The following is a 12,093-nucleotide window of genomic DNA, read 5'->3' on the forward strand; positions in this document are numbered from 1 at the left end:
CCTCATACTGGCTGTATTTACGCATTGCCTTCAGATACCAAATGGACCAGTAGTAGTTATAAAATTGTGCCATGTTGTAATGCATTACCACAAAGCTATCAACCTCTGCATCCATTAGTTAGGGAAGAATGGCCTCTGCTGCAGACAGATGTAGTGTGATCCAGAAGCCACAATGCAAGTGTGAGAACAAAGCCTTCATTAGGGTGGTTTCACCTATGCGTTGGAACCTCCAAAAAACGGGAAGTGGGTGGACCCCATTAGCCATTGGAGTCTGTCCGGCGCTGTTCGGTTCCATCCAGAGACGGAACTGCTTGGCCACAGGGATTCCCCTTTCCTGCTCCCTGAAGCAAGAAAACGGAATCTCCAGTGCAGGTGTCAAATCACCCTTAGTTGTGAGCTGCAGCCACAATTATGTTTCTATTGAATAAAAAGTCAAGATCACGCCACACCAGAGCGCAGGAGAGAGGTGAGAGTGCTGTGGTGAGCAGTGCAGGGCTCTGGCCCCCCTCCTCCCTGACGATCTCCTGGAGCTCACTGCTCTGCATGGCCTAGATGCATGGCCTAGATGGTCTAGGCAGCTTCGTCGGCCCCATTCCACAGCTTGCTATCTGGCAGCAGGCGAAACAGTGCCGGTTTCCCAGATATCGTTAACACCTGAATTGGACATTGGCTGGGAGCTCCTGTCCTCCCATGCATGAACTCTACAACGTGCTCCAGAGCTTCTGCCATATCAGAGCCAGTCTTCGGAAGTCAGAGTGACATTAAACACTTTAAAAACACTTAAACTTTCTTCTCAATCCACCTGCTCTGCTGGTCCAGGACTGCATACCATCTAGCAACAGAGACTAAAGGATTTGGAGAATAGGGATCGCAGAAACAACTTGCGCTTCATAAGCATCTCAGAAACCATCATGGGCCATGAATTGCTTACTCTTAATGAAAACAAAGGTTTAGTACAGTGTTAGCCAGTAGAGCAAAATATGATTGTTCCCAGCAAGAGAAACCACGTAATCTTGTAGATATGATACCTTTTAATGGCTAACAAAAATACATGATGTAATAGTGAGCTTGCGAACCTCTTGTGTTCCTCTTCAGGCTAAAAAATGGAATAGATCTGAAGAGGCATGAATATTTATACACACTTATAACATACATACTTATGACAAGGCACAGGCATGTGCTAAGGCAAGGCACAGGCATGTGATTGGTTTGCACTTAAAAGGAATTCTGCAACAGCAAACAAACTTTTTTGTCTAGGCACTGATAACAGAATGAAAGTTTTATGGTCCATGAATTACTGTTGGGGGGGGGGGGGGGGGGGTTGTAAGGCCAGGAACGCTACAAGAGGTACACAAACATTTTTAACTAGACACTTAGGCTGGGTTCACACAGGGCGGATTCCCGTCGGAAAACCGCGAGACTACAGGTCGCAGGGTGTCTGCAGCACCGGTACAGAAATGAGTGCTCCAGCCCCAGAAACAGCTGAAACCTCAGCCTCAGCGGCCGTAAGTAGCCAGTGCGGCAAAAATACAATGCAAATATCCAGTATGTTGTGTATGGAAAAATTGCATATTTACCCGCAAAAATGCTTTGTTTGTCAGGGGGATAAAAAAGACATCTCTCCCCCCCCCCCCCCCCCCCCCCCCGAACAAAACCCAGAAAATGCGGGATGAGACTGCCAGCTATGTACCAGAGGCTAGGCTAGTCAGATGAATCGGGGGGATTCATGGAGGACGTTAGGAAGCTGGTGAAGGAGAAAGTTAGATCAGCCCTAACGTCGCAGCTGGCACCGCCAGCGAAACGCCAGAAAAAGGCATATGTTCCCGACGAGCCCTCCGACTCCGAGAGTTCTATCGGGTCGGAGCAAGAGGAACAGGCGGCCGAGGAGTCCTCAGACGAGGAGGGCCACAAAAGATACTTATTCCATCAGGATGATTTAACTGAATTGATTAAGTCAGTCAGGGCTACACTAAAAATGGAAGAGCCCAGAGAGCCACGTACTTTACAAGACGAGATATTCGGGGGACTAGGGGAGAGAGAGGCGCAAGCATACCTTCCCTGTCCACAAGAATATCACCAAAATAATCCAGAAAGAGTGGAGGAAACCAGACGCAGGCTCCTCCGCTAGAGGGGTAAAAAGAAGGTACCCATTCGAGGAGGAAGTCTGCGCAAGCTGGGAGGAAGTACCTAGGGTAGACGTCCCGGTGGCCAAAGTAGCCAGGAGGACGACCCTGCCCTTTGAGGACGCCGCACAGTTAAAAGATCCCATGGATCGCAAGGCGGAAGGCCTTCTAAAGAAATCATGGGAGGCAGCGGCAAACATACTTAGGCCAGGGATCGCAGCCACTTGTGTGGCGCGGACTCTGGGGGTATGGCTAGAGCAGCTGGAGCTACACCTAACCAATAAAACGCCGAGGGAACAGATCCTAAATTCCCTTCCGATCCTGCGTATGGCAACAAATTTCCTAGCGGACGCCGCGGGCGAAACTGTCAAACTCTCGGCGAAAGCTACAGCCCGCTCTAACTCAGCCAGAAGAGTGTTATGGCTGAAATCGTGGTCAGGCGACCTAGCCTCAAAAAATAAGCAGCGGATGATAGTAAACCTAAAGCCTCTGAACACCTGCATCAGATACAGGAAATTCAAGATGGAGTCCATCGCCTTAACGATAAAGTTGATTCCCAAAGGAGCCTACATGGCATCCATCGATTTAAAGGATGCTTATTTCCACGTACCGATCCACGAGGGGTCCCGGAAATACTAAGGTTCGCAGTGGATATGGGCAAGGGAATAGAGCACCATCGATTCAGATGCCTGGCCTTTGGGATCTCCTCAGCACCCAGAATCTTCACCAAAATTATGGCAGAGGTAGCCGCCTACCTGAGGAAGAAGTCGGTCCTAATAGTACCCTACCTGGACGATATTTTAATAGCAGAGTCCAGAGAACTCCTAACGGAACACCTGGGGATAGTGCTAGAACTTCTCCAATCCTTAGGATGGATCATAAACTGGGAAAAATCCAGCCTAGATCCCGACAAGCAGAAGACGTTTCTGGGAATAAAGCTCAACTCAGAATCGCAATGCTCCTGCCTACCCGAGGAAAAAATACAAAAAATCCAATGGTTAGTCAAGACCTTCCTACGGAGACGATTATGCACAATTCGGGAAGCCATGTCTCTCCTGGGAAGCTTGACGTCATGCATTCCAGGAGTGGCATGGGCCCAGGCTCACACCAGAGCTCCGCAAGCCTCAGTCCTATCCACGTGGGACAAGAGGCAGTCCTCTCTAGGGACAAGAATGTACATCCAAAGCATGGTGAAAACATCCCTGCGTTGGTGGACATCCCCAGAGAACCTGCGGCGAGGGGTTCATTGGCTACAAAACCCAGCCACTCACATCACAACGGACGCAAGCGCCTGGGGATGGGGAGCGCATGTGGGGAACCAGTTCTTTCAGGGCCCCTGGCCTCAAAGGACGAAAGAACAGTCCTCAAATTACAAGGAACTACAGGCCGTATGGCAGGTCCTACAGCAGTTAGGGAACTCGCTACGGAACCGGCATATAAAGACAATGTCGCCCATGTACGACACCAAGGGGGCACAAGATCTCCCGCCCTGCAAAACATCGCACAGAAAATCTTTCACTGGGCAGAGGGCCGGATCCTTTCGATCACGGCAACCCACTTGAAGGGGACGCTAAACCAAAAAGTGGACTTTCTGAGCAGGAGGCAAATAGACCCAGGAGAATGGTCTCTCTCCCTGGAGGCGTTCAGAATCCTGACCAACCGGTGGGGGACCCCACAATTGGACCTGTTCGCAACCAGGGAAAATGCCAAAGTAAGCAACTTCTTCTCCCTCCAGCCGGGAGATCGGCCGACAGCAGTAGACGCCCTAGGCCAAGACTGGGGAGAGGGGCTGGCGTACGCCTTTCCCCCTATACCGTTGATCCCCAGAGTCTTACAACATTTCAGAACCCAGGTATGCACACTAATCCTGGTGACCCCCTTCTGGCCCAAGAGAAGCTGGTTCGGTCTTCTAGCAACATTGAGCGTCCAGGACCCAGTCACTTTCCCTACCTGGACAGATCTTCTATCGCAGGGGCCACTGAACCATCCGAGCCTAGACAAGCTCCACTTAACAGCATGGCTCTTGAGGAATCCTCACTAAAAGAGAAGGGATTCTCAGAGAGAGTAGTAGAAACGTTAATGTCCAGCAGAAAAAAGACGACCCATCTTATCTACCAGAAAGTTTGGAGAAGGTTTTCCTCATGGAGACAGGGAAGGAATCGCGGGCATTCTATCCCGGACATCCCTCTAATCTTAGAGTTCTTGCAGGAGGGCCTAGAGATGGGCCTCTCTCCAAGCACCCTGAAGGTCCAGGTCGCAGCCCTTAGCGCCATATGTGACACAAAGTTCGCAGACAACAGATGGGTCAACAGGTTCCTAGCAGCAGCAACTAGATTACGGCCTAGGCCCATAAATCTTTTTCCAGACTGGAACCTTAATTGGGCTCTAAGGGCCATGACAACGGTACCATTCGAGCCGATCGAAGCACTACCCATAAAAATGCTTACTATCAAGACCATTTTCTTAGTAGCCATCACCTCAGCAAGACGGGTTAGCGAGCTGCAGGCCTTGTCCATTCGCCACCCGTTCCTGAAAATCTCGGACACCAAATTAGTATTTAAAACGGACCCGGCGTTTATGCCAAAAGTAGTATCACATTTTCATAGGTCCCAAGACATAATCCCCTAATTTTTTAGTAAACCTAAAAACGAGGAAGAAAAAACCCTAAGCTGCCTGGACGTTAGGAGAGCAGTCCTAGGCTACATAGAGGCGACAAGCCACTGGAGACGGTGTTCGTCCAGTTCAGTGGCCCAAATAAAGGGAACAAAGCAGCGAAAAGCTCCATAGCCAGGTGGATCCGCCTAGCCATCATAGAGTCCTATAAGGCCCTCGGGAAGGAAATCCCCTTAGCTCTTAAAGCCCATTCTACAAGGGCAGTAGCATCCTCATGGGCCGAACATAGCTCAGCCTCGGTCGAGCAGATATGCAAAGCCGCAGTCTAGAAGAAACCCCACACGTTCGTTAAACACTATAGGGTAAAAGTGCAGCAGGACAAGGACATGGCCTTCGGCCGCAAAGTCCTCTCGGCAGCAATCCCACCCTAGGGAAACTTTAGTTGGTACGTCTCAATTGGTGCTGTCGTGGAGACGACTGGGGAAAAAATAGATTATACCTACCCGATAATCGGGTTTCCAGTAGTCTCCACAACAGCACCCGTACCTTCCCCCCCTAAATTGATAGAAAAGAAACTATAGAATATAAAAAAAAATTTATAATAAAAAAAAAAAAACCCCGGTTAAGGGAAGAAATTTAAGTTGAGCTCCTACCCCAAAAATTCGTTAGAATCCACTGAGGAAAGTGGGAAAGGGGGGGAGCTTTTAACCTCTGTGTGTTCCTGTCCTATCAGGAGGAGGCAATCTCTCAATTGGTGCTGTTGTGGAGACTACTGGAAACCCGATTATCGGGTAGGTATAATCTATTTTTTCGGTATACGAGTAGCTTAACGTCAGGTTAATGGTGGGGTGGAATGCATTGAATCTCTCATGGAATTTTATTCTTGTTCGCTGTCTAGTTAAAAAGGTTTGTGTAGGGGGCGTGGCCAGCAACCAACATGGCCGGTCGCACGTGAAAGGAGCTCCCCAGGGGACACATCTATCCTGCAAAAATCCTGGCCTTAGGGTGACCCAAATGGATAACTAAGACTCCTAAAACTCGCCATAGGAGACTGGGACGGAACCGGGGCAGACTAAACCCCCTAAACGCGTTATAAACGGCGTGGACCGGCCCGGAGGTGAGACCGCGCCAACACCCTGCTCCCTTCCCGCCACTGCCGACATTCGGAGCGGCGGCTCCGTAGACTTACCTTGCCTGTAGTCTGCGCCGAGCGGCGGAACAGTCCTTCCTCCTTATCCTCCGAACACGAGACGGCGCACGTGGAGCCGGTAGCCCGGCCGGCCGCTTGTGATCTCCTCCTCCCCCGCGGCTGCGGGGCGAGCGCTTGCCGTCCCGACCGGACGCCGCAGGAAGACCCACGCTCCGACACCTTTGGAGTGCCTCCCTTCACCTTCCTCCCGGACCTGCTCCCCGGCCGCCGCTGTGAGCGCGAACTGCCCGGCCGGCCGCTTGTGATCTCCTCCTCCCCCCGCGGCTGCGGGGTGGGCGCTTGCCGTCCCGACCGGACGCCGCAGGAAGACCCACGCTCCGACACCTTTGGAGTGCCTCCCTTCACCTTCCTCCCGGACCTGCTCCCCTGCCGCCGCTGTGGGCGCTGAACTGCCCGGACCTGTCCGCGGAGGGTGCACGGGCGGCAGCTCTGCCCTCTGGTGTGCGCCGCGCGAGCCGCCGCCGGCCAAACTCATTAACCCCCGCGCTCCTGGACGGACCGGCGACCGGGACTGACTGTCTGCCGCGGCTGGCGGCCTCCCGTACCTGGCTGAGCCGCCTATCCTTCTCCTGGGACGGTCCGGCGGCCATATAACCCGCGGGAGACCGCGACCTGGCGGTCCGAGTGGCCCGGCTGACATCCTTCCCCTGCTGCAGAGAGGACGCGGCGCGCCGGCCCGTGATACCCCAGAACCTGCGGCTGGGCTTGTCGGCTCCCTGGGCCATATCACCCCCTTGACAAAACCGCGACCCCCTGCTGCCGCGGGGGGGTGGGACCGCTGAGCGGTCCGGCCGCAGCCAAAAGAGAGAGGCACCAGACATCTACCCCCCCTGTCACGGTTTACCTGCCACCGAGGACCGCGATCCAGTTAACTACCTGTTACCCTTACCGCCACGGCGGGCGCATCCCATTACACCCGGCTGAGCACCAGAAGCGGGGAAACCTACCGACCGTAAACCGGCCCAGCGGAGCCGGCGACAAAAAACCGTAAGTGGGGACAAAGGTCGGGGGACAACACCTAGCAACGGCACGCCGCCGCGTTAGACGCCGGGTGCCCGGAGAGGAAAGGCCGAACGGGGAAAATCTTACCCCTCCGAATTAATTTGGACTTGGAATTAACAACATACAAAGTCCCCAGCCATCTTAAGACTCTCCCCCCCCCCCCCCCCCGTGACCCTACAGTGACCTCTACTCGCTATAGGGGAGATTGACAAGACTCAACGGCCTCCCAGCCGAACTATCCGAACTGTCCTGAGCCATAAACAACATCTCCCCACATCGGCGACACATTTCACCGATGCGCCAAACTCCAAAAAAAAAACGGTGGTGGCTTCGTGACAGCAGGGCCCCCGGAGATATCAGCAATCTACATATTCCATCAGAACCCCTACAAGATATCTGATAGGCTAACCAGCCCCATAACCCAGTAATCTTTGTCAGAAACACTCATACGTTCATACCACCAAAGAAACCGCTTACGCTTTCAGTTAAACACGTTAAACAACTGCCCGTGAACATGAGCACACGCGCAAAAAGCGGCTCCGCGGCGGAAAGATTAAAAGAATTCTCACGCACCGAAATTCCAGACCACACTCCTCGAGCGATACGATCCGCTCAAACAAAAGAAACCGAAGACATATCTAGGCAGCAACCCGAACCAACAATGCGCCAACTCCTGGAAGCAATTAACACCTGCAAATCCGCCCTTACAGACAAGATAGAAGAGGTCAAATCAGATGTGGCTCTCCTGCGACAAGATCTACAAAACATGCGCGGCAGGGTACGGGAAATGGAAGACCGCATCTCGAATGTTGAGGACTCCCTGCGCCCAATCCCTGCAGCGGTTAAAAAAGCCATAAGAACAGTGGAATATTGCCAAGCTAAAACCGATGACCTTGAAAATCGTGCGCGCCGCAACAATCTACGCATAATCGGCCTACCTGAGAAGACAGAAGGCTCACAACCAGAACTGTTTGCGGAGAATTGGCTAAAATTATTGCTGGGCGAAGGAACCTTCTCTACTCACTTTACCGTGGAGAGAGCCCACCGCGTCCCGGCGAAACCACCACAGCCGGGCGCACCCCCGCGCCCATTCCTAGCAAGAATTCTTAACTGCAGGGATCGCGATGCCGCCCTGCGTCAAGCCAGATTAAAAGGCCCACTTAAACACAACAACTCAGTGATATCTATCTTTCCTGATTTTTCTGCGGACTTGCAAAAACAAAGAGCTACCTTTATGGAAGTAAAAAATAAATTTAAAGGCAGAAACATTCCCTATTCAATGGCATACCCAGCCCGTCTGCGCATTGTCGCGGAGGGCAAAGCGATCTTTCTACATTCCCCTACTGAAGCTCTGGAATGGCTCAGAATGCACCCGAGATCACCAAGAGGCGCTAACCCATGACATGTATAAATATGTATACTAACTTGAAATGTGACCGAGAAGCTCTATTATCCCCCTGACCTACTGGTGGTGTGCCGGCCGTCCACGCCGCGAATGTACTGCCCGGGTCCCCCTCGGGTCTCAACGTTACTTTAATCTAACAATTTAAGTCTACCAGACAAAGCCAGCCACCCATAGGCCATTGGGATCCTTTCCCCCCCAGCAACATCAGCTACCTACTGATAGTTGTAGCTTAAGTTTTTCATTGTCTCCTGTCTTTAGATTTACCGGAAACCTAACTTAGGATTCCTACGTTCATATTCAGACAGGATGCCAATAGCTAAAGGTTTAAACTGTTTTGAGATAAATGTTATTTGTTCTGAACTGTCTATGCCGATGATCCCCACTGCTCTGTTCTCGCAAGGTCCTCTCCCTCCCCTCCCCCCGACTGTAGGGACATCAATCGAGATTTATATTTACACCGACACCAATGTCTTTAAAATTTCTTAGCTGGAACGTACGGGGTCTCGGCACAGCCCTCAAGCGCAGGAATGTTTTCTCCTTTATTAAACAAAACAACCCCCATATCGTGTGTCTGCAGGAGACCCACCTCACCAAGGACAGGGCCGACACTCTAGCCGTGGGTACAGTGGGCGGCCCACTCCTTTCACACCTCCTCCTCCAGAGGCGTTTCATTGCTTATACATAGTTCCATAAGATGGAATCCTATTAAAGTCCGCAAGGACCCGGAAGGCAGATCAATATTCGTATATGCAGAAATAGACTCCAAGCCTTATGTAATTTTATGTATCTATAATCCACCACACAATAATCTCTCCCTCCTTCAGGCGGCCGTGACCTTCGCACACCAATATCCCTCAATAGGAGTACTCTGTATGGGAGATTTTAACCAGGTAGTGGACCCGACCAGGGACAAATTCCATGCCCTGGCCAACACAACCGCCAATACTAACTCCTCCCTCCGGCAGACGACTGAGAGCGTGGGTTGGGTCGACCTCTGGCGGCTACACCATCCTGCCACCCTGGAATACACCTGCCACTCCCTGGGTCATAACTCCCTTTCAAGAATCGACTACATATTCAGCTCCAGGGAAGTGGCGGTGTACCTCGCAGATATAACACACGGCCCGCGGGGCATATCGGACCACAGTCCGATACTACTAACACTGAAATTTCCCCAACTCAAAATTCTCCCCACCTGGAAACTACACCCGTTTTGGCTCAAACTTCTAGGCCCAGACGACCAAACCCCGTTTCATATATCCCTTTTTCTAGATGCCCATAACAACAACACCCACCCGGCCTTGAGATGGGATACCCTTAAAGCATACCTTCGGGGGTTTCTTAAATCAGCCATTATATATATCAAACAAACGACAGCCCAGGCGGACAGAGAGATTGAAGTCAAGACACTTGAGGCAGAAAAGACTTATATTGACAATCCCACAGACTCTAACAAAGAAGCATGGCTTAGTTGCTCCCGCCTCTACAAACACCAAATTCACGCCAAGGCCAAGCGTAAATTATTCTTTGTGAAGCAATACTACTTTGAACTGGGTAACCAATCCAGCCATTTACTAGCTAATCTGATTAAACACGAGAAATACTCGAACACGATCCTTAAGATAAAAGATCAATATGGTGTGGAGCTGACTGACGCCCCAGCCATCACAAATCGCTTTAAAGAATTTTACGCTAACCTGTATAGCTCACCCACAAATTTTACTAAAGCAGATATCCTAGATTACTTGAACGACCTGACTTTTCCAACACTGTCAGAAGAACAGGTGGAATTCCTGGAAGCCCCAATCACCCTAGATGAAATCCGGCAGACAATCCGGGACATGGCACCCAATAAAGCCCCGGGCCCCGACGGCCTCCCGATTGAGGTATACCGGAAATATGACGAGCAATTGGCCCATTATTAGAAACACTACAACAGGCCCAAATAGACCAATCCCTCCCACCCTCGTTCTATGGAGCATCTATTATAGTTATCTTGAAACCAGACAAAGACCCTACAGACTGTAGCTCTTACCGACCCATATCCCTGGTAAATGTCGATTATAAAATCCTAACAAAACTCCTAGCCACAAGACTAAATCAAGTAATCCTATCTATCATACACCCTGACCAGACTGGCTTCATGCCAGGAAAGTCCACAACAATCAACATACGGAGAGTACAAACTGCGATTCAACTGGGCAAACAGTTTAACATGCCCTGGGCACTGGTCTCTCTGGACATAATGAAGGCCTTTGATTCGTTGGAGTGGGCTTTCCTTGAGGCCTGCCTGGTTCGTTTCGGGTTTGGCCCCCAATTCTTACAATGGGTCAAGACCATATACAAATCGCCAAGCGCTAATGTAATAGTAAATGGCATCCCATCCACAGAGTTCCGCCTCGCAAGAGGCACTCGTCAAGGCTGCCCGCTGTCCCCGGCTCTATTTGCTATAGCTATTGAAGCCATGGCAATTCGGTTGAGAAGTACCCCTGAAGTAACCGGCATTAAGTGGGCGAACCTTGAAAGTAAAGTGGGCTTATACGCGGATGACACAATCCTATTTTTGTCAGATCCTATAAATTCTTTCTCCCACGCTATGTCCCAAATCGACAAATTTTCCCACCTATCTGGTTTACATGTCAACTGGCCCAAGTCCACAATTTTATATACAAATCTCAACCCAATAACAGACCCTTGTGTCGCCAGATATAATCTAGCCGTGGTCTCCACATTCAAATATTTGGGAATGTTTATGTCCCAAAATCCAAATAACGCTATAAAAGATAATATTGACCCACTGCTGGGAAATGTCAAAAACAAACTCGAGCGATGGTCTAAATTACCGCTTTCGGTAGCCGGCCGCATAAACCTGATAAAAATGGCCATTCAACCCAAGTGCCTGTACATACTACAGCACATGCCAATAATTGTACCCAGGCGCATCTTCCAAGCCCTTAACTCCCTCATTATATCTTTCATTTGGAATTCAACACGATCAAAGCTTAGTCTTTCGACCCTCCAGAGACCGAAGGAGCAGGCTGGAATGGCGCTTCCAGACCTCCATGCATATTACCTAGCCGGACAGCTGCGTAACGTCCGGAGCTGGTTCCTAGAACGGGAAATGCCCATCGCGGACCGATACCTGGCTAAACAAGTGAAGGGTAACAACCTTTTAAGCTTCCTGGAATTCCCAGAACATACCAATCCCTCCGACACTCTGCCACTTCACAAACTTGCCTTAAAGGTGTGGAGGGAGACTAAGGCCATCCAACGGTACAAAGGAATAATGTGCGAACTTCCCCTATGGAATAATCCTGGCCTTAAGGCCCTGCAGTCGGTCCCAGACCCCCAATATTGGAGATCTATAGGGGTGGTGTCGGTGGGAGATGTCTATACGGACGGGAACCTCCTTACATTCAACCAACTGCGGGAAAAAATACAGTCCCCACAACTTCAACTGTTTAGATACTTTCAGCTGAGGCACGCCCTGAACTCCCAATTCCCACCCACCTCCACAAGTATATCCAAATTCCCCACAATCGGCATTCTCAGATCTCAAGGACCCAGGGGCCTAATCTCAGTGCTCTACACGCACCTCCTTTCAGCAAAAACCGACCATAGTCAGCCCCCAGCTTACGATAAATGGAAGACTGCCATCCCGTCCTTATCATCGGAAGACTGGGAAGATATATCTGAATCCCATCTCTTAGTTTCCCCTGCAGTCAATAACAAATTGATTC

Source organism: Eleutherodactylus coqui, chromosome 3 (assembly GCF_035609145.1).
Source record: "Eleutherodactylus coqui strain aEleCoq1 chromosome 3, aEleCoq1.hap1, whole genome shotgun sequence".
NCBI lineage: Eukaryota > Metazoa > Chordata > Amphibia > Anura > Eleutherodactylidae > Eleutherodactylus > Eleutherodactylus coqui.